Source organism: Rana temporaria, chromosome 1 (assembly GCF_905171775.1).
Source record: "Rana temporaria chromosome 1, aRanTem1.1, whole genome shotgun sequence".
Taxonomy (NCBI): domain Eukaryota; kingdom Metazoa; phylum Chordata; class Amphibia; order Anura; family Ranidae; genus Rana; species Rana temporaria.
Genome location: NC_053489.1, coordinates 27682537 through 27703764, shown reverse-complemented (window position 1 = coordinate 27703764; position 21228 = coordinate 27682537). Strand labels below are relative to the sequence as shown.

Here is a 21228-nt window from a genome sequence, read left to right as displayed (position 1 = left end):
ACAAAACAGAGATACGACGGGGGGACTTTGAAATTACGCGGCGTATCCATAGATACGCCAGCGTAATTTGTTTGAGGATCTGGCCCCTGCTGTTCCTAGTGATCAGGATCTATGTGTTGTCCCAGTAAGCCCAGTCCCCTCACAGTTAGAACACATCCAGGGAACACAGTTAACCAGTTGATCGCCCCCTAGTGTGCGGCTGCAGATTTTGGGCGTGTATGAGCATAAACGGGCATAGACACGTACATGCGTACATCTGTAGTCATTCATTGGAATGAAAGAAGAATTGTTACTTGCGGCCGATCCACAAAGACGCGAGTTTCCGAATGCATAACCTACTGTACGCATGTACCGATCATGTACCGATCTACGCAAGTAGCCAAAATACGCGAGCTATACTGGAGAACACGCCATAATGCCGATAAACGCACGGTGTGAATTTTACTATTTAGTATCCTATAAACGCAGGTTTATCAGTACCGGTGAGAATGAGGCCCATGGGGGGAGGGGAAGCCGTCCGATCATAAAGCATATTTTGTGTATGAAATACGGACGCTGATTTCCTCGCACTACAATATCTGCCCTTGACGATGATTTGCTGGTGTTCGGCAGCAGCTGGAGGCGCGGAGCGATGCGGGGAGGCGGTCGGGAGTCATACAGATTGATGTCAGAGTTCTAATTCTTCAATCCGGCGCGGCATTCTGTCAGGGAGTAAAGTGTCAAGGATTTAGCAGTCAACGCTCTGACAGAACGCGAACAGAACTTATATTATTACAGCTCATAATTTCATCACACGTCTCCCCGCGTCGTCAAGGCCCCGGCTGGATGAGAACCATTGAGCTTCAGTTATATAAAGGAAGTGCCTGTGTTCCTGTGGCAACTGAGTCACAATAGAGCCGCCATTTTACCGGGGCAAGGGCACATTCATTGGTTGTTATGTGTAACATGAGAGTGCGGTAAATTCAAGTGTTTCCATAGCAACCGAGTCACAATAGAGCCGCCATTTTCCTGGGGCATGGGCACATTCATTGGTTGCTATGTGTAACATGAGAGTGCGGTAAATTCAAGTGTTTCCATAGCAACTGAGTCACAATAGAGCCACCATTTTACCGGGGCAAGGGCACATTCATTGGTTGCTATGTGTAACATGAGAGTGCGGTTAATTCAAGTGTTTCTATAGCAACCGAGTCACAATAGAGCCGCCATTTTCCTGGGGCATGGGCACATTCATTGGTTGCTATGTGTAACATGAGAGTGCGGTAAATTCAAGTGTTTCCATAGCAACTGAGTCACAATAGAGCCGCCATTTTACCGGGGCACGGGCACATTCATTGGTTGCTATGTGTAACATGAGAGTGCGGTAAATTCAAGTGTTTCCATAGCAACTATATCACAATAGAGCCAACTTTACCAAGGCAGGTTAAAAGTCATTGGTCGCTTCTGGGCCTTTTGGTTAAGATCAAGTGTAGTATCTGTTCTTAAAGCGGGGGTTCACCCTAAAAATAAAAAAAAATTCTAGCATGCCGTCAAGCATACTAGCGCGAGCTACAGTATGCCTTTATTTATTTTTTTGGCGCCGTACTCACAGTTTAATCACTTAGTGAAGTTTCAGACTCCCCGCGGGGAATGGGCGTTCCTATGCAGAGGGAAGATGATTGACGGCCGGCTATGGCTCGTCACGCTTCTCCGGAAATAGCCGAAATAGGACTTGGCTCTTCACCGCGCCTGCGCCTAGTCTGTGCGCTGGTGCCGTATAGCGCCGTGAAGAGCCGAGACCTACTCCGGCTATTTTCGGGAAGCGTGACGCGCCATAGCCAGCCGTCAATCATCTTCCCTCTCCATAGGAATGCCCATTCCCCGTGGGGAAACTTCACTACGGGATTAAACTGTGAGTACGGCGCCAAACAAAAAAAATAAAGGCATACTGTAGCTCGTGCTAGTATGCTGGATTTAATGGTAGAATCGTGTTATTTAGGGTGAACCACCGCTTTAAGAACCGCCACACGTCTATATACGTCCTCTTTTTGAAGAGTAATATCTCCGTAACGTCAGCAGCTGCTGCCACAAACGGTAATGGTGGTCCCCGGCAGGACTTTTTTTTTTCCATCCTGCCAGCGCACCGCTCCAGTGTGAAAGCCCTCAGAGTTTTCACGCTGGAGAGACAGCAGCGGCAGTTTCAGGTCGCTGCAGCGACCCAGTGTGAAAGGGGTCTAAGAGATGATGCCCTATTGTTGGTGTCAGTAGAAGGAATAGCACCTCATCGTTGGTGACCATGGAAGAAACGGTGCCCCATTGTTGGTGTCAGTAGAAGGAATAGCGCCTTATCATTGGTGACCATGGGAGAAACGGTGCCCCATTGTTGGTGTCAATGGGTGTAATAATGCCCCATAGTTGGTGTCATTGGAAGGAATGATGCCTCATTGTGGAGTCAGTGAAAGGAATAGTGCCCCAAGGGCCAGATAAAGTCAAGCAAAGGACCACATCTAGGCCCCACTTGGATTTGGAGGTCGCCGCTCAATAGGATAAAAGAGCAGGACAGACATTTTCCTAAAATCTAAACAGGCTTTGATACAATAAAATGCGGTGTATACAAAATTAATTTATTTCTCTTGCTTGGATACTGCAGTGTAGCCCTATTAACCCTAAAGTCTACATGAATGGGTGGGTTTGGTCCCGGCAGGGTGCGCAGTAAAATCTTTCCAGCCGCACAGGGGTTAAAACGCCAACATTTTCCCTTTTTAATGGCTTCTAGTCCGGCAGCCACCAGGGAGATGGCAGCTAAAATCTTCGCTCTGCTGCAGACAGTACATGCTCAACTTTCAAAGCAGCTTACGGGGGAGAGCAAGCTCCCAGCGGTGCTGATCTGCCAGGTGAAAACAGATGGGCTTTGAAAAGTGACACTTGTGTCAGTCTGGCGCTATCTTTGCTCACCTTGCTCTCACGGATTATCTGGCTTCATTTAAAACCCTTCCGCAAAAAAGGTCTGAGAGTGCCAGGAAATGCTGCGAGCTCTCGGCCGCTCGTTGTGTCTCGGCAGGGTTGAAGGGGCTGCGGAACAAGAGAGTCCATCCTGCGGTTATAAGTCAGGGCCTTTAACATTTTCGAGGATACTACAAGAGTATCAATAACCACTTATGAGCGTATTTTTATTTTTTTAAATATGTTTTATTTTATTTATTAAACAAAAAAAAAACATTTTAGTGTCAAAAATGTCCTAAGCACTTGGGCTGCAATGCTAACCTTTAATCCACAGCTGTCCTCTGTAGTACCTCTCCTCCACCACAAGATGTCCCCAGATTTCTGGCCCAGTGTCACTTGGCCTCAGGGGCCGATCCTAGGCAGGGTGCATAGGGTGCATTGCACCCAGGCGCCTGCAGAGGTGGGGGCACCGAACATCTAGCAGACTCTCTAACAGAAGCCCTCTCTGTTTCCATCAGAGAGGCCCCCCCTTCCAGGTCCCAATGAAGTACTCTGCTTCTCTTCCTGCATTTTGTTTATTGTTAAGAGATCATGTAAGGATCCCAGGGTAATGAAGACTTTGTGGGGGAGCATCTCTGTGGTTGAGTCATTGCCATAGAAACATTTGTAAAGGGGAGGCATGTAGAAGGGCACTCCAAATTAACTGCAGTGCAAAAAAGGGCATTTTCATCAACTACATCATATCCCTACTCCTATGACTAAGCCCTGTGGACTGGGCGAAACTCGTTGGAGGAGCTTGGTTTGGGAGGAGGCCACTTTTACTATCCTTTACATCTGGGCTGTTCCTTGGAGTGGTTTTGTCATTCTCCTTCTTCTTACGTCTTCAATATATTACATTTTTGGTTTGGCGTTTAATATTGCTTTAAAGCCCAACTCCACCCCCTTAACCCCCCCCCCACTCCCAGATGTTGTCAGACTGGTCACATGACATGCGGGTTTCCCTTTGAGTCTTCTACAATGGTGGGTAGATCTCGATGAAATAGAGTCACACCAGTGCCACTCTCTGCCTCATTAAGAGTAGTTAATTGTCTAAAATTTGCCCAATTTATGGCCAGCATAAGGAGTCACTTGACATGTAGGGTCAGGGCAGCCATCACAAATTTTGGGGCCCCTTACACAGCTTTAGGCAGGGCCACCCTGGAGCAGAGAACCAGGGGGAGGGGGTGTTGAAGAATAAAAAACAAGTATAATCTCTTCTCTCATGACCAGGGATGGACTGGACATTGGGACTACAGGGAGTTTCCCGGTGGGCCGATGGCTCAGTGGGCTGGCTTCAGTGACAGCGGCCTGGGAGTTTCTCACTTCTGCCTAATCTTGTCCCATAAGGACAAAACTGATTCTTTGCACCAGGTGAAATAATGTCTAGCTTCCCCACTGGTACTGCCTATAAGAGTACCAGTACCAGCCGTTCTACTCTAATAAAGAGTGGCTAGTGAAGGGGGAGAGGGGGCTTGGGTGGCCGGGGGGGGGGCAGGAGTTGTCTGGCCGCTGTGGGAGAGACCTGTCATAGTGGGCCAGTCTGGATGAAGTCCAGGGCCAAATTTTTGTCCCAGTCCAGCCCTGCTCATGACGTGAGATAATAAGGGGGGGGGGGGCTGGGGACCATCTGGCCCCTTACAGGTGTAATGCAAAAAAAAAAAACAGGAGGGGGGCCGGCCGGGCCTGAAAGGGGACCTGGGGACCATTGGACCCCCTACAGGTGTAATGCAAAAAATAAATAAATACATTTAAAAAAAAAACATGAGGGGGGCCAGCTGGGCCTGTAAGGGGCCCTGGGGACCATCAGGCCCCTTACAGGTGTAATGAAAAAAAAAAAAAGGAAGGGGGCCAGCCGTGCCCCTAAGGCCGTGTACACACGGTCGAACATGTCCGCTGAAACTGGTCCGCGGACCAGTTTCCGCGGACATGTCCGACCGTGTGTACGGCCTAGCGGACAGGTCTCCAGCGGACAAAAGTTTCTTAGCAAGCTAAGAAACTTGTCCGCTGGAAACATGTCCGTCGGACATGTCCGATGGTTAGTACACCTAATCGGACATGTCCGCTGGTTATGACGTGTAACCAGCGTCCCAAAATCCCGCGCATGCGTCAAATTGATTCGACGCATGCGTGGAAACATTGCACTTCCGTGTTTGAGAACGTCGGTGTCTTCTACGTCACCGCGTTCTCTGTCCGCGGGGATTTTGGTCTGATGGTGTGTACACGCATCAGACCAAAAGCTCCCAGGAGACATGTCCGATGAAAACGGTCCGCGGACCGTTTTCATCGGACATGTCTGCTTGTGTGTAAGGGGTCTTACAGATGTAATGCCTGTACCCCGTCTGATGGCGGCCCTGTGTAGGGTCCTCTATGGATCTTCTCCAGTGATGGGCGGTTCTCAATGAAGCAAAAGGTTGCGTTGACGTGACTTTCTGCTAAGGGGGTGTGTCCATGACGCCCCACATGCCCAGGACGTCCTCGTCATGCCCAACGCCATTCAACCTGGAAGACTGAGGACATCTAGTGGCAGAAAAGAATTGAGGGGAACAGTTCTGGATAGAAGGCGCATTGTCATGAGTTGTAGTAATTGGGTGCTCTATAGGGCGATGACACACTAATGTGATATGGGCCTGCAGATTGCACTGTGTCGGGCCCAGAGCTAAGAGTCTGTTGCGTGAGGGGTTAAAGGAAATGCAAAGGTTGAGCAATAAAGGGAATGATCTTGTATTTTTTCCAGCACGGAGGTTAATTCAGACCCTGGTGTAATCCGCGGAGCCCGCTCTGCTTAAACCGTGCGCCTATTTCCCCACTTATACATTTATTTATGAGCAGGTGTAGGCTAAAGTCAATTACACTTATTATATTTTTTATTCCACACATGGCTTAAGATATCCTGCTGGGAAAACACTGCAATAAAAAAGCCGAGCAGATGATTTAAAGGGGAAACCAATGCAAGATTTTGAGCCAGCGTTGGGAAGCTTATCCAAGAGGTTTTTTTTTTTAATACTTACCTAATTCATAGGTTCTCGGCACTGTTCTGTATGTCACTTCTAATGAGTGACTTACAAGCAATATGATAGGACAGCACTGACGGAGGGGAGGAGCAAAAAAACAATAACTGTGGTTTATTTTTAAGGAGGAAGCATAGTCCTTTCTATCAAGCTTTCCTCCGTTATGGAACCAAGGTTTAAGATACTAATGTGTTATAAGCTGGCCATGTTTAGCTACTGGTTATATATTGAGCACGGTATACAAGAAAAATCAATAAACAAATACTTTAAAAAAAAAATGAGGAAGCATAGTCTGCATATGTAATGAGCAAATATGGATGCCACCATGTACTTTGAAGCAACATAATGCCGTGTTTTTGGTGGATGCACAGTTTTGAGTTTAACCTTTTCCGGCGGCCGGGAGGTGGAGTAACTTCCCAATTACCGTACATGCATGTTAAGGCTCACTTTTCCTAATGCCACAGAAAAAAGACGTGATCGTTGTTTACTATATTATATTTTATAAACAGATTTATAAACCTCTATGTACATGTAACCACCAACTATATATTTTACCAAAGGCACCAACCTCTTTATAACCACCAACTGTATATGTGACCACCAACCATTATGGACACGTAACCATCAACTATATACAGTATGTGAGCGCCAACCCCTATATAACCATCAACTATATATGTGACCACCAACCCCTATGTATGTGTAACCATCAACTATATTTTATTTCACCCCCACTCTTATGTACACGTAACCATCAACTATATATGTGACCACTAACCCCTATGTACATGTAACCAGCAACTTTACATGTGATCACCAACCCCTATGTACATTTAACCAGTAACTATACATGTGATCACCAACCCCTATGTCACCGACCAGCAACTATATATGTGACTGCCAACCCCTAGGTATATGTAACCAGCAACTATACATGTGACCACCAACCCATATGTGCATGTTACCTAGTTACATAGTTAGTCTGATTTAAAAAAAAAGTATATCTAGTTGTAACCATCAACTATATATTTTTTACCCCCAGCCCTATGTACATGTAACCACCAACCCCTATGTACATATAACCACCAGCTATATACATGACCACCAACCCCTATGTGCATGTAACCACCAACCCATATGTACATATAACCACCAGCTATATACATGACCACCAACCCCTATGTGCATGTAACCACTAACTATAAATGTGACCACCAACCCCTATTTACCGTCATGTAACCACCATCCACTGTAAATATGTAACCACCAACTCCTATATACGTGTAACCACCATCTATATATGGGACCACCAACCCCTATTTGCCGGTACCTATCAACCATATATGTGGCCACCAACCCCTATGTACCTGCAACCACCAACGATATATTTGACCGCCAACCCCTATGTACATATTACCACCAGCTATATACATGACCACCAACCCCTATTTGCATGTAACCACCAACTATATATATGGCCACCAACCCCTACTGTATGTACCTGTAACCACCAACTATATATGTGACCACCAACTGCTATGTACATATAACCACCAGATATATACATGACCACCAACCCCTATGTGCATGTAACCATCAACTATATATATATGACCACCAACCCCTATGTACATATTACCACCAGCTAGATACATGACCACCAACCCATATGTGCATGTAACCACCAACTACATATATGGCCACCAACCTATATGTAACTGTAACCACCAACTATATATATGACCACCAACCCCTATGTACATAAAACTACCAGATATATACATGACCACCAACCCATATGTGCATGTAACCACCAACTACATATATGGCCACCAACCCCTATGTAACTGTAACCACCAACTATATATGTGACCACCAACCTCTATTTACATATTACCACCAGCTAGATATGTGACCACCAACCCCTATGTGCATGTAACCACCAGCCCCTATGTACATATTACCACCAGCTAGATACATGACCACCAACCCATATGTGCATGTAACCACCAACCCCTATGTACATATAACCACCAGATATATACATGACCACCAACCCATATGTGCATGTAACCACCAACTACATATATGGCCACCAACCCCTATGTAACTGTAACCACCAACCTCTATGTACATAATACCATCAGCTAGATATGTGACCACCAACCCCTATGTGCATGTAACCATCATCTACATATGTGGTCACCAACCCCTATGGTCAAGTAACCCCCAACTATATATGTGACCACCAACCCCTATGTACATATTACCACCAGCTAGATACAAGGCCACCAATCCCTATGTGCATGTAACCACCAACCTCATAGATGACCACCAACCCCTATGTACCTGTAACCACCAACTATATATGTGGCCACCAACCCCTATGTGCCTGTGACCACCAACTATATATGTGGCCACCAACCCCTATGTGCCTGTGACCACCAACTATAAATGTGACCACCAACCCCTATGTGCCTGTGTCCACCAACCCCTATGTGCATGTAACCACCAACTATATATGTGGCCACCAACCCCTATGTGCCTTTGTCCACCAACCCCTATGTGCATGTAACCACCAACTATATATGTGGCCACCAACCCCTATGTGCCTTTGTCCACCAACCCCTATGTGCATGTAACCACCATATATATATGTGGCCACCAACCCCTATGTGCCTTTGTCCACCAACCCCTATGTGCATGTAACCACCAACTATATATGTGGCCACCAACCCCTATGTGCCTTTGTCCACCAACCCCTATGTACATATTACCACCAGCTAGATATGTGGCCGCCAACCCCTATGTGCATGTAACCACCAACTATATACTGTATGTGACCACCAACCGCTATGTACATATAATCTCCAACTATACATCTTTTCCAATTTAAGAGCACAAAGGAACCAGACTAGTTTCTTTTCAACACTCTTTTCAAGTCAGCCTCCGGAACGCTGCTTTGCACCTTTTAAATCCTCTGCAAATTCTTGCGGTGCGTAATGCTCTTCAGGCATGCATTTAAGCTAAGATTAAAAAACCCTGCCCATGTGTACTTACCCTTCTGCAGGCCAAATCCTAAAGTAAAAGCCAACTTTTTTTTTTTTAATATAAGAAAGCGTTAGCTAGCTGTGAAAATGGCAGATTTTGTTTTGGCAAGTCTAGTATACAAACTAGGGTTGTCCCGATACCACTTTTTTAGGACCGAGTACAAGTACCGATACTTTTTTTCAAGTAGTCGCCGATACCGAATACCGATACTTTTTTAAAATGTGTCCCCAAATGCAGCCATGTCCCCCCCATATGCAGCCATGCCCCCCACATATGCAGCCATGTCCCTCTAGCCATGTCCCCCACATATGCAGCCATGTCCCTCTAGCCATGTCCCTCACATATGCAGCCATGTCCCTCTAGCCATGTCCCTCACATATGCAGCAATGTCCCTCTAGCCATGTCCCTCACATATGCAGCAATGTCCCTCTAGCCATGTCCCTCACATATGCAGCAATGTCCCTCTAGCCATGTCCCTCGATGTGGCGGCGCGATGCGGCGGCAGCGGCGGGGGGGGAAGGGGGGGGAAAGTATTCTATTTAGGTATCGGGGGTATTTGCGCGAGTACGAGTACTCCCGCAAATACTCGGTATCGGTCCCGATACCGATACTGGTATCGGTATCTGGACAACCCTAATACAAACCCATCCAAAGTGACAGATCCTCTTTAAAACGTGTCCTACTCTGATAGCATGATCCTCTTGTTGCCTGAAACGCGTGCGTGTTTGAGTAACGAAGGGAAGGGGAAACGCCAATTGCAATAATGGGAAAAAAAATAAATAGAAACGAGAAAAAGTGCTCTAGAGGTTAATTAGGAACAACGGGATGTGCGTCGACAGACCAAGGCTGAGAAGCTCCCGAAGGGATCAGCCTAGTGGGGTCGCAGTGTTTCGTCTGAAAAGCAGACAGCCTCCTCTCCGGGCCCACAGCTAGATCTGTGTTGGCCACCGCTTGCTAATTAGTTTTCACTTAGCGATAATTCGACAAGACTTGTGCTTGTGCAAACAGGCTAAAGGAGGACTGCGCTAATCAGACCGACTCCGCTCTATGGCAGAAGTTCCCAAAGGTGAAAAGTTAAACGCGTAAACTACTTAGCAAAGTTACTGCATTTCAGGCGTTCTGCTAGGAAAACGTTTGGCTGTTGTTGCACATATTGGTTCCCAGCACCAAGTACATATGTATTTAAAGGGCAACTCCATCTAGAAGTGATACTTCGGCTATTGGGGTGACCTGGTGGGTTTAAGTACCTTCTAGATTCTTATATGTCTTTGTGTTGTAAGGAAATAGGAAGAAGTTCTGGGCAGCCGCACTCCCAAAAATGTGCCTTTTATTCATAAAATAGGATCAAAAATACATGCCACAGCAGAACGGACAGGAAACTGAAGCGTTTCACACTATCAAACAGTGCTTAACCACTTAACGCCCGCCGCATGTATATATACGGCCACAGAATGGCACGTACAGGCATATGGGCGTACATGTACGTCCCTGCCTTTCCGCAGGTCCGATCGGGACCCCCCCCCCCCGGTACATGCGGCGGTCGGAAATCGTGTGGGAGCGATCCGGGATGAGGGCGCGGCTATTCGTTTCTAGCCGCCCCGTCGCGATCGGTCCCCGGAGCTGAAGAACGGGGAGAGCCGTATGTAAACACGGCTTCCCCGTGCTTCACTGTGGCGGCTGCATCGATCGTGTGATCCCTTTTATAAGGGAGACCTGATCGATGACATCAGACCTACAGCCACACCCCCCCTACAGTTGTAAACACACACTAGGTGAAGCCTAACTCCTTCAGCGCCCCCTGTGGTTAACTCCCAAACTGCAACTGTCATTTTCACAATAAACAATGCAATTTAAATGCATTTTTTGCTGTGAAAATGACAATGGTCCCAAAAATGTGTCAAAATTGTCCGATGTGTCCGCCATAATGTCGCAGTCATGAAAAAAAATCGCTGATCGCCGCCATTAGTAGTAAAAAAAAAAAAAATTATTAAAAATGCAATAAAACTATCCTCTATTTTGTAAACGCTATAAATTTTGCGCAAACCAATCGATAAACGCTTATTGCGATTTTTTTTACCAAAAATAGGTAGAAGAATACGTATCGGCCTAAACTGAGGGAAAAAAATATTTTATATATGTTTTTGGGGGATATTTATTATAGCAAAAAGTAAAAAATATTGCATTTTTTTCAAAATTGACGCTCTATTTTTGTTTATAGCGCAACAAATAAAAACCGCAGAGGTGATCAAATACCACCAAAAGAAAGCTCTATTTGTGGGGAAAAAAAGGGCGCCAATTTTTTTTTTAGGGGCCACGTCGTACGACCACGCAATTGTCAGTTAAAGCGACGCAGTTCCGAATCGCAAAAACTGGCCAGGTCCTTTAGCTGCCTAAAGGTCCGGGTCTTAAGTGGTTAAAGACGGCCCTGATACCACCTGCTTTGGAATTAAGAGCCAATGAGGAAGGTAGTACAATACTATTAGGTAGATTCACAAAGAGTTAGGCCCGCTTATCAGTAGATAAGCCGACCTAATTCTGAATCTACGCCGGCGTTTAAGCGTATGCTCAAGCAAAGATGCGCTTAAACAAAGCTAAGATAGGCCGGCTTGCGCCGTTCTATCTTAGCTTGCAATGTTTCTGATGGCCGCTAGATGGCGCTTCCATTGCGGCCGACGTAGATTATGTAAATGAGGGGATACGCCGATTCACGGCTGAACGCGAACGTATGCCAGGCCTACGCCGTCGAATTACGTTGTTTCCGTTGTTTCCTGTGAAGTGGAATAACAATGTAAAGTATGGCCGCCGTTCCCGCCGCGAGGTTCGAATTTTTTACGTCGTTTGCGCAAGTCGTCCGCGAATCGGGAGTTACGTTGTTTACGTCCACGTCGAAATCAATAGGCCCGTACGGCGTACTTAGCCGCAATGCGCCCTGGGAAATGTAGGCACCCGGAGCATGCGCAGTGTAAAAAAACGTCAAAAACACGTGAGGTCAAGCCTCATTTCCATACAACACGCCCCCCTCCAAGTCATTTGAATTAGGCGCCCTTACGCCCGCTCGTTTGAGGCTACGCCGCCGTAGATTAGCAGGTAAGTGGTTTGAAAATCACTACTAGCCTAGTTAATTTACGGCGGTGTAGCCTAAAAAGGCTAGGCTACGCCAACCTAAAGTTAGGCCAATGTGTGTGAATCTACCTATATATTTCTGGCACATGAACGGGTAATTTTCTGTACTTGCAGCATGTTTAAAGGGATAAAACATGGGGAAATGTACATGTAGTACAAAATAAGCAATTTTTTTTTTTTCATTTTGGCCTTGACATACCCTTTAGGTTTTCGATCACATCAGTTGGCGTTGCCTTAGCCTCCTACTTGCCATGGGGCTTTATTAGCATGTTCTCCTTTTATTTTACGCGTGACACTAACACCTCGTGCAGCTTTGTGCTGAAACCTCTCGCTGAGCTTGTAGCGCCGAATTAGGCAGTCCTTTTGATGACCGTACCAGGCTTTCTCCTTGAGAACAGAAAGGACAACAAGGATTTAATTCACACCCCGAAATGTGGAAGTGAAAAAAAAAAAACATGTCACTTTTTATGTGACAAGGCAGGCGGGGGGGGCAGTTGTAAATGCAATTCCTTGACACCCGAGGGGGAGTCCCTTAGATGACTTCAACGCTACATTTGGCTTAGCCTTTCCATACGTGTTAGCGGCTCACCGGGAAAACTTCAGCTCGGCTCATGAAATATAGAATACCTTAAGTGGTTGTAAGAATTTCTTCTTTTGAAAAAAAAAAAAAAAGAGAAAAACATTAGACATTGATCTGAATTCCGCCAACACCGCCGGGATTATTTTAAGTCCATATCCTGCGCAGGCTTAAATTCCGTTATTGTTTAGGAAAGCTGAATATTTTAAAGGTTCTGGGAGTCCATCCAGGAAAAAAAAAAAAAAAGTAGAGAATACATAATGTAATTTGGGAGTATACCTCTAGTGACCATTTGGTATTGTATGGGCTTTCTGCGGCTCGTGAACTGAAATTGGCCAATGTCAGGGGCGTGAAAATGGAAGTCTTGGACGGAAGTATTCTCTCTGGACCTATTTTAAGCTTGAACAGACGTAAGGCAACGGCTGTGTTCGGTCCCTCGTGTTTGGAACAGCTGGTGAGATAGCGGAAAAGAGGCCCAAGGTGACCACTTCTGGACAACCCGTCAGCGGTGCTCAAACCCTTCTATTGGTCAGACGAGAAAGACGGTGATCCCAGCCAAGTTGACGTCCTCATAAGACAAATATAGTGTTATTTTATTTTCTTCTTTGTTTTGCTCATTGTTTGGCTTTCCATGAGAAAAAGAATGTAGATGGTTTCAGTGCTGGCTTCCACTTCCACTGACTGAACAAGCTAATCGTTCTTAACATTCCCCTACCTTGCAATGGAGCTATTTAGATTATATTTGCCTTGCGTGAAGCTTTGGCATGGAACTCAAACTAATTTCTTTTTTTTTTTTAAAGTGTATTTTGTGCGTGTACTCGAGAGAGGAGCCGGACTGCAGGAGTTGGGAGTAGGCAGGCCTCCCCCAGAGGCAATCTGCCACCTTTCTCCATGCCCCGGGTGGCAATGGCGGGTGTGTGAGGGGGTCCTCCCACACAGCCCGCCCTACCTGCTCCGCTTTGAAGCCCAACGGGGCAGAGGGACTCCCTATAAGGGAGTGAGAGGATCTAGCCCGCTCAACCAGCCCCGTTAGTCCTTCGCCTATCTTTTTAGAGACCGTGTGGTCAAAGTGCGTGCATGTTTACCCAATTTCGAGTGCGTGTAAGTGTGGTGGTTTTTTGTGGGAGGGGGGTGGGCGTACTAGGCGCAGGCTTACCTCGCATAGCACACCCACTGGGAGCCGGGCTGAGACCACCAAACTCAATACACATGTAGCCGAGACTGGGATCCGAACCCCTAGCTGCAGAGGTGAATGGCGTTGAGCCACCGCAGCTCCCCAAACGAATTTCTAATTTTTATTTTCAAATTTGGACAAAATAGGCAGGGGTTAAAGAGTAATGCTGCGTACACACGACCGTTTTTTTTTTTTTTTTTTTTTTTTTTTTTTAGATTGTTTATTAGATTTTCAAGATATAATGATACAAACATTCATATGAAGAAAACATATACATTTTATGCATCTAAGAACCATCAATAAGACAGAAAATATTATTTTCAAAACGACATGCATTAAGTAGTCTAAACTGTGCACTGTAGCACATAACAATGAAAATGCATCACGAAGGGGAAAGGAAAAGAATAGGTAGGGGAAGAATGTGTATAGCTAATTCCAATAATCAATAATTGGCAATTTAAATCAGGTCTAAGACAATACTCCATGAAATAAGAAGTATACATATTGCAATGGTATAATGCAATATCGGTGTCACATTGGATTTTCAGGGCTTTGTTAACTTCAGAGTTTTTTCATGACGAGAAAAATTCTATTTTTTTAATTGGTCGTGAAAAACGGTCGTGTGTATGTTTTCTCGTCGTTTTTCACGTCGTCGTTTTTCTCGTCGTGAAAAACAGTCGTGTGTAGGCTTTAACGAGGGGGGGAAAAACATGCATGCTCAGAAGCAAGTTATGAGACGGGAAATTGGCATAATCAGCCCAAAGGGTGGCGCCATTCGAATGGAACTTCCCCTTTATAGTGCCCCCGTCTTGTCACATTCGGCTCCCCATCACAGATTGCTCCGGAAGTGACGTTTCGTCGCCGCCATCTTGCCACACCCCACACTCCTGCACAGTAATGAAAGAGTGAGAAGGGGTCAAGCGGACATCTTGTTACACCCAGCGGAATTTTAGATTTCACAGTTATTTTCAAACACAAACATTGTTAGTCAGGTTGAAAAACGATACAAGTCCATCTAGTTCAACAATAAAAATAAATAAAATATCATACAATCCCATATACCCAATTCTATACCCACAATTGATCCAGAGGAAGGCGAAAAACCCAGCAGAGCATGATCCAGTTTGCTACAGCAGGGGAAAAAAAATCCTTCCTGATCCCCCGAGAGGGAATCGGATTTTCCCTGGATCAACTTTACCTACAAATCTTAGTACTCAGTTATATTATGTACATTCAGGAAAGAATCCAGGCCTCTCTTAAAGCAATCTACTGAGCTGGCCAGAACCACCTCTGGAGGGAGTCTGTTCCACATTTTCACAGCTCTTACTCTGAAGAAACCTTTCCGTATTTGGAGATGAAATCTCTTTTCCTCTAGACGTAAAGAGTGCCCCCTTGTCTTTTGTGTTGACCGTAAAGTGAATAACTCAACACCAAGTTCACTATATGGACCCCTTATATATTTGTACATGTTGATCATATCCCCCCTTAATCTCCCCTTCTCAAGAGTGAATAAATTCAGTTCTTCTAATCTTTCCTCATAGCTGAGCTCCTCCATGCCTCTTATCAGTTTGGTTGCCCTTCTCTGCACTTTCTCCAGTTCCCCGATATCCTTCTTGAGAACTGGGGCCCAAAACTGAACTGCATATTCCAGATGAGGTCTTACTAATGATTTGTACAGGGGGGCAAAATTATATCTCTCTCTCTCTCTGGAGTACATACCTCTCTTAATACAAGAAAGGACTTTGCTCGCTTTGGAAAGCGCAGCTTGGCATTGCATGTTATTATTGAGCTTATGATCAAATAAAACTCCAAGATTCTTCTCCGCTACAGATCCCCCCAGTTGTACTCCCCCTAGTATGTATGATGCATAAATATTCTTAGCCCCCAAGTGCATATTCATTCTAAATGTTCCAGCCCTTTTTTTGCCTTGCTTCCAAGAAGCAAAGGTATATATTGGTTATACAGATGACTCTGGAAGAGACACAGGTGCTGTAGAATCTCTAAAGAATTATCCTGCCTCTCTGCAAGACAACATTTGCTTTGAATTTAGCTCAAGGACCATTACAAATCTTGATTTAAAGTCACATGGTACCTTCTTTATACAACTGCTCCAAGCTGATGCTGATTTCTTTAAAGAAAATTGTGTTTTTTTTTTAAAATGGAACAGTGGTGACCCCTTTAGGGCAACCTATCGACGCCGACTTTTCCATTGGCTAGCTGAAAAAAGCATTTACGTCAGCCAAGTTGTTGATGACTTTCCTCGTGGCAAATACTGTAAACTCATTTTTGTATTTATTCACTTTATTGGTAGTTTCCGGGCTTGTCAAAGGTTGGAGATCTGTGGTTTGATTGAGGCTTTGAAGGATGTAAGTAGTCATTCCTTGTAGAGGCAAGTCGATGGCACTCTGTTTGAAGACCACTACAAAGCCTGATCCAGGGTCACCTTCTCTAAAGAGTTTTCCCAGAGGTCCTGCTGGACATATAACTGTGCTTTTAGTTTTTATTTTACTATTACTTTTGCGATGGAAGGGATATCTCTATCATATCATCGGGGGAAGAACATTTCAATCCCTTGTTTGAAAACAGCTGGTAGGAAAGTACAAAGTGGGCAGATGGTACCCACGTTGGGACAATCCCATCAACTATGCTTAAATTCATCTGCTGGCTAACCGTGAAGGGCACTAATGTTTGCCAAACTCTAGTTGACTTTTTTTTTTTGACAAATATACTCGGTTTCATTTCCTCGCTCTCATTTATTGTTTGTTTCCTGGCTTCTGAAGATTGAAAAGATATGAATGTTTTTTTGATGTTGGCTCTGGAAGAACCAAGGGAGCTGTAACCAATCTCTCAAAAAAAAAAATGCTCCTGCCTCAAGCCACCACGATGAGACCAGCTTTGAATTTAAGCTTGAAGCCCACTACAAAGCCAGCTCTAGGGTCATGTTGTTCCCTTTTATCATATGGGCTCCCGAAGGTGCCTCTTGGATGGTTCGCTGTGGTTTAGTTGAGCTTTTAAAGATGAAAAACGGTATGCTCTTATGAAATTAAATAAAATCAAGAACGGGAATATGTATATTGTTTTGATTACATCTAGTGTGATCTTCTGACGCTCTCTTTTTATCATATTAATCCCTGAGTACTGCGTTTAGTTTCCAGATAATGTTTTTGGTAGAAACAGAAGTTTGACTTCCTTCGATATCCATTGAAGCCTTTCCATTTGTACAGAATATTCGATTTCTACTTCATTAAAACCTCCCCACCTAACTAGATTCACAGTGCTATGCAGAACGGTGTTATTAAACCTTGTATCTTCCATTGGTGAAACTGGCTGATAATGTAGTAACATTATCACCAACTATTACCTTCATATAAGAGGTACCGTATTTATCGGCGTATACCGCGCACTTTTTTCCCCTTAAAATCAGGGGAAAGTCGTGGGTGCGCCATATACGCCGATACTGCTGTTCCCGGGCGTCGCCGAAATAGACCGAGCCGAGTGTACGCGCACTCGGCTAGGCTCAGCCACGCTCGGCTCCGCCCGCAGCCACGCGAGAGAAGCCGAGCGCTGCAGCCTAGAGCCGAGCCAAGTGTACTGCGCACTCGGCTAGGCTCGGCCACGGTCAGCTCCGCCCGCAGCCATGCGAGAGGAGCCGAGAGAAGCCGAGAGGAACTGAACACTCAGGAAATCCGGCTCCTCTCGGCTCGGCAAAGGCGCCAAATCCAAAAAACGGACACTCACTACGCTGGACGGACCCCGCGATGAAGCCGCAGACGGACACCTCCAAAGCTGCAGACGGACACCTCCAAAGCCGCAGATGGACACCCACAATGCTGGACGGACTCCGCGCAAGGAAGCCGCAGACGGACACCCACAAGGCTGGACGGACCCCGCGCAAGGAAGCCGCAGACGGACGCCGGACAAGGCTGCCGATGGACGCAGGGCAAAAATGTAAGTTTTTATTTTTTTCCTTAAACTGCCTTTCTAGGTTGTTGGTGCACGTTATACGCCAACGCGCGGTATACCCTGATAAATACGGTACTTGTTATATATTACACAATCAAGTAATGCAGGTTTAGTAGTATTATCAAGGCACCATATAACAAAACTGGACCTACAAAACTATTTTAGTATATACAGGATTTTTTAGGCACTCAAAAAGTATCAATTCCTTTTTCTTTTTCATAAATTATAGCATAATAACATCAAGTCCATTGGTGCCGCGGTCACAAAGCTTGCGGCGGGCACAGGCGGCAGATTCAAAGCAACGTACAGGTACATTGCTTTGCCTGCTCGTGACATTCTGCCGACGTATATATACGTAAGTTAGTCGGCATTGCATAATGAATGTCGAGAACATGCCCCAGAAATTAAATCCACACAAGTAGCACAGGCACATCAATTTAGTCATGTGGAATGTTTCAAGGAAGATGTTGACTGTCCATGAACAGGATGAGAGGTGTGAAAGAGATGATCTACGTCAAACTGGAAACAACCGTACTTCAACAGGGAGCCTTCAACACCATCTGTCTTTCACATAGAAAGTTGTTTTACCTTCTCTACCCCTGGGCAGTACCAGGAAAGGTTTGTCCAGATCCCAGGGCAAGGTTTCAGAACTGTGCCACCCTAACCCACTGCTAATGCATGCCATAGAATAGGTGTACTGATCTGCGCCCATTCTTGCTGTAACTGCCCATTGCTGTGCACTGCACATGCATGGTCAATAGCTTTCTTTCTAGCAGATAAATGGTAGTGTAAACTTTGGAGAGTGTGCATGTTGGAGCACAGTGTGACAGCTGCTGTCAAAGCAGACATGGAGCCATGGCAAACTGGTTGCCAGACACTGATCTGGAGCATGCATGCCGTGTAGGGGTGCCCAGTGCAGTTGCCTATCCTGCACAAACCTTTTTTCCAATCCAAGTGAAGAACTTGTTCTAGTTACATAATCACATCAATGGTGTTGTGAAGTGTGCATAGATGGTAATCCTCCAATTTGCATGGCTGAAGGTGTGGATTGGTAACAGCTCCAAACACAATAGTTCCCGAAGATGGCTATTCGTTAATAATGGGTACAGCATTGAACACAGGCTGGGAACGATAAATGATCCATGTAAAGAACTGTCATCAGCACACCAAGGATACCTCAAGAAGGATCCAAAGCTTTATTCTTGTGGTCCCATGGTACACAGAAGGCCTTCTGTGTACCATGGGACTGTGATAATTAAGCTTTAGATCCTTCTTGAGGTATGCTTTGTGTGCTGATGACAGTTTTTTACTTGGATAATTTATGGTTCCCAGCCTGTGGCCATTGCCATACCCATTATTAACAAATAGCCATCTTCAGAAGGATCACCTCCAAACCTAAACCCTATTGAGCATCTTTGGGGCATCCTGAAATGGAAGGTGGAGGAGCGCAAGGTCTCTAATATCCACCAGCTCCGTGATGTCGTCATGGAGGAGTGGAAGAGGACTCCAGTGACAACTTTTGAAGCTCTGGTGAACTCCATGCCTAAGGCCCTGTACACACGATCAGTCCAAACTGATGAAAACGGACTGAAGTTCAGTTTCATCGGTTTACCGATGAAGCTGACTGATGGTCTGATGTGCCTACACACCATCAGTTCAAAAACCGATCGAGTCCAACGCGGTGATGTAAAACACAACGACGTGCTGAGAAAAATAAAGTTCAATGCTTCCAAGCATGCGTCGACTTGATTCTGAGCATGCCCGTGTTTGGAACCGATGCTTTTGCGTACTAACTATCGGTTTTGACCGTTCGGTTAGGCGTCCATCGGTTCAATTTTAAAGCAAGTTCTAAATTTTGCGACCGAAGGATAACGGACCGATGGGGCCCAGACACGGTCGGTTTGGACCGATGAAACTGAACTTCAGTCTGTTTTCATCGGTTTTGTCCGACCGTGTGTACAGGGCCTTAAGAGGGTTAAGGCAGTGCTGGAAAATTTTGGGCGGAACGTGCATTTACATCGGTATCACCCCCCGTTGACTGCATTTTTCCACACCATTGATGGGCTGTTTGGTCTGCTTCCGGCCGGAGCTTTAACTTGATAAGCCTGTCAAACGCTGCTAAATTGTAAGTGTGCTTTTGTCTCAGTTTTTAAATAAATTAATTTTTACGGATTTACACTATTGTGGCCTCCTATGTTTTTTATGTGGTATGGTCATCGTATCCTCTAACACGGGAGTGCAACCGAGATCGTTATCTGGAGTGTCCATATAAGCCTTGACTCCGTAGAGTTTAAAATCTTCATGCTACCTGGGGTCTTCTTTTAACTAAGAGACCACCGGGAATCTGGTAAGCAGATTCATTACTCGTTTGGTGGAGGTCTCTTCTTTTTCTTTGTTTGGATTGTCACTTACCAACATGGACTTTTCTTTTCATATTCACTGGTGAAAGGATTTTTTTGCTCCCATTAAGGACTTTACTCTGATAATTTGTTGTTCATTTATATTTATCATATTTTTCACGGATGATTTACTTTATTTGTTTTTGGACACATTTATGCATTTTTTATATGTGTAGCGCATCTTGTTTTTTCTCTGGAAAATAATGGTGGCCACATAAAATATTAACACTTTGGGCCCAATTTGGACCTTTTTCACTTAGGGGTGTACTCACTTTTGTTGCCAACGGTTTAGACATTAATGGCTGTGTGTTGAGTTATTTTGAGGGGACAGCAAATTTACACTGTTATACAAGCTGTACACTCACTACTTTACATGGTAGCAAAGTGTAATGTCTTCAGTGTTGTCACATGAAAAATAAATAAAATATTTACAAAAATGTGAGGGGTGTACTCACTTTTGTGAGATACTGTATATAAAACCATGATTGTGGTAAAACAATAATAACGTTTAGAAGTGATACATTTTTTGTGGTCGCTTTGCTGCTGTATCGATGATTTAAAGAAATTAAACTGTTTTCTTAAGCAGATTCAGTTTTAATATAACATTGTGACAGTTAAGGGAATATTTTAGTCAGCAACTAATAGGTTTCCGCAGTCATATTTCACAGTGACAAATTAGAAGTATAAAACTGCAGTTTTCCAGAAAACTTTCCAAACATACACTCTAAAAATGTAGTCGACGTCTAAAAATAATGTATGCCATTAGCATTAGTGTTTGTATCAAAGCTTTTCCCCCCAAGCATTAGGTTGTATTAGGCTGGTTAAGGTTCGAGGCTGAATATGTCCAAGTCAGCACTGAAAACCGTCTACTGCTTGCCTGTGTTAGAACCCTGACATCTGCCTGAACCCTGATGTTATTATCAGCCTACTACTGGTACATGTGAGATACGAGAACTTTTTTTAGTAGAATATATG

General features: G+C 44.9%; 1 protein-coding gene and 1 pseudogene across 30 annotated transcripts in view; both read left to right on the top strand.

Moving 5' to 3' along the window:
- CELF4 (CUGBP Elav-like family member 4) overlaps positions 1 to 21228 on the top strand; it is a 1399301-nt gene that overhangs the window by 1010149 nt on the left and 367924 nt on the right. The window lies entirely within an intron of this gene.
- On the top strand, positions 1434 to 1598 carry LOC120925230 (annotated as a pseudogene).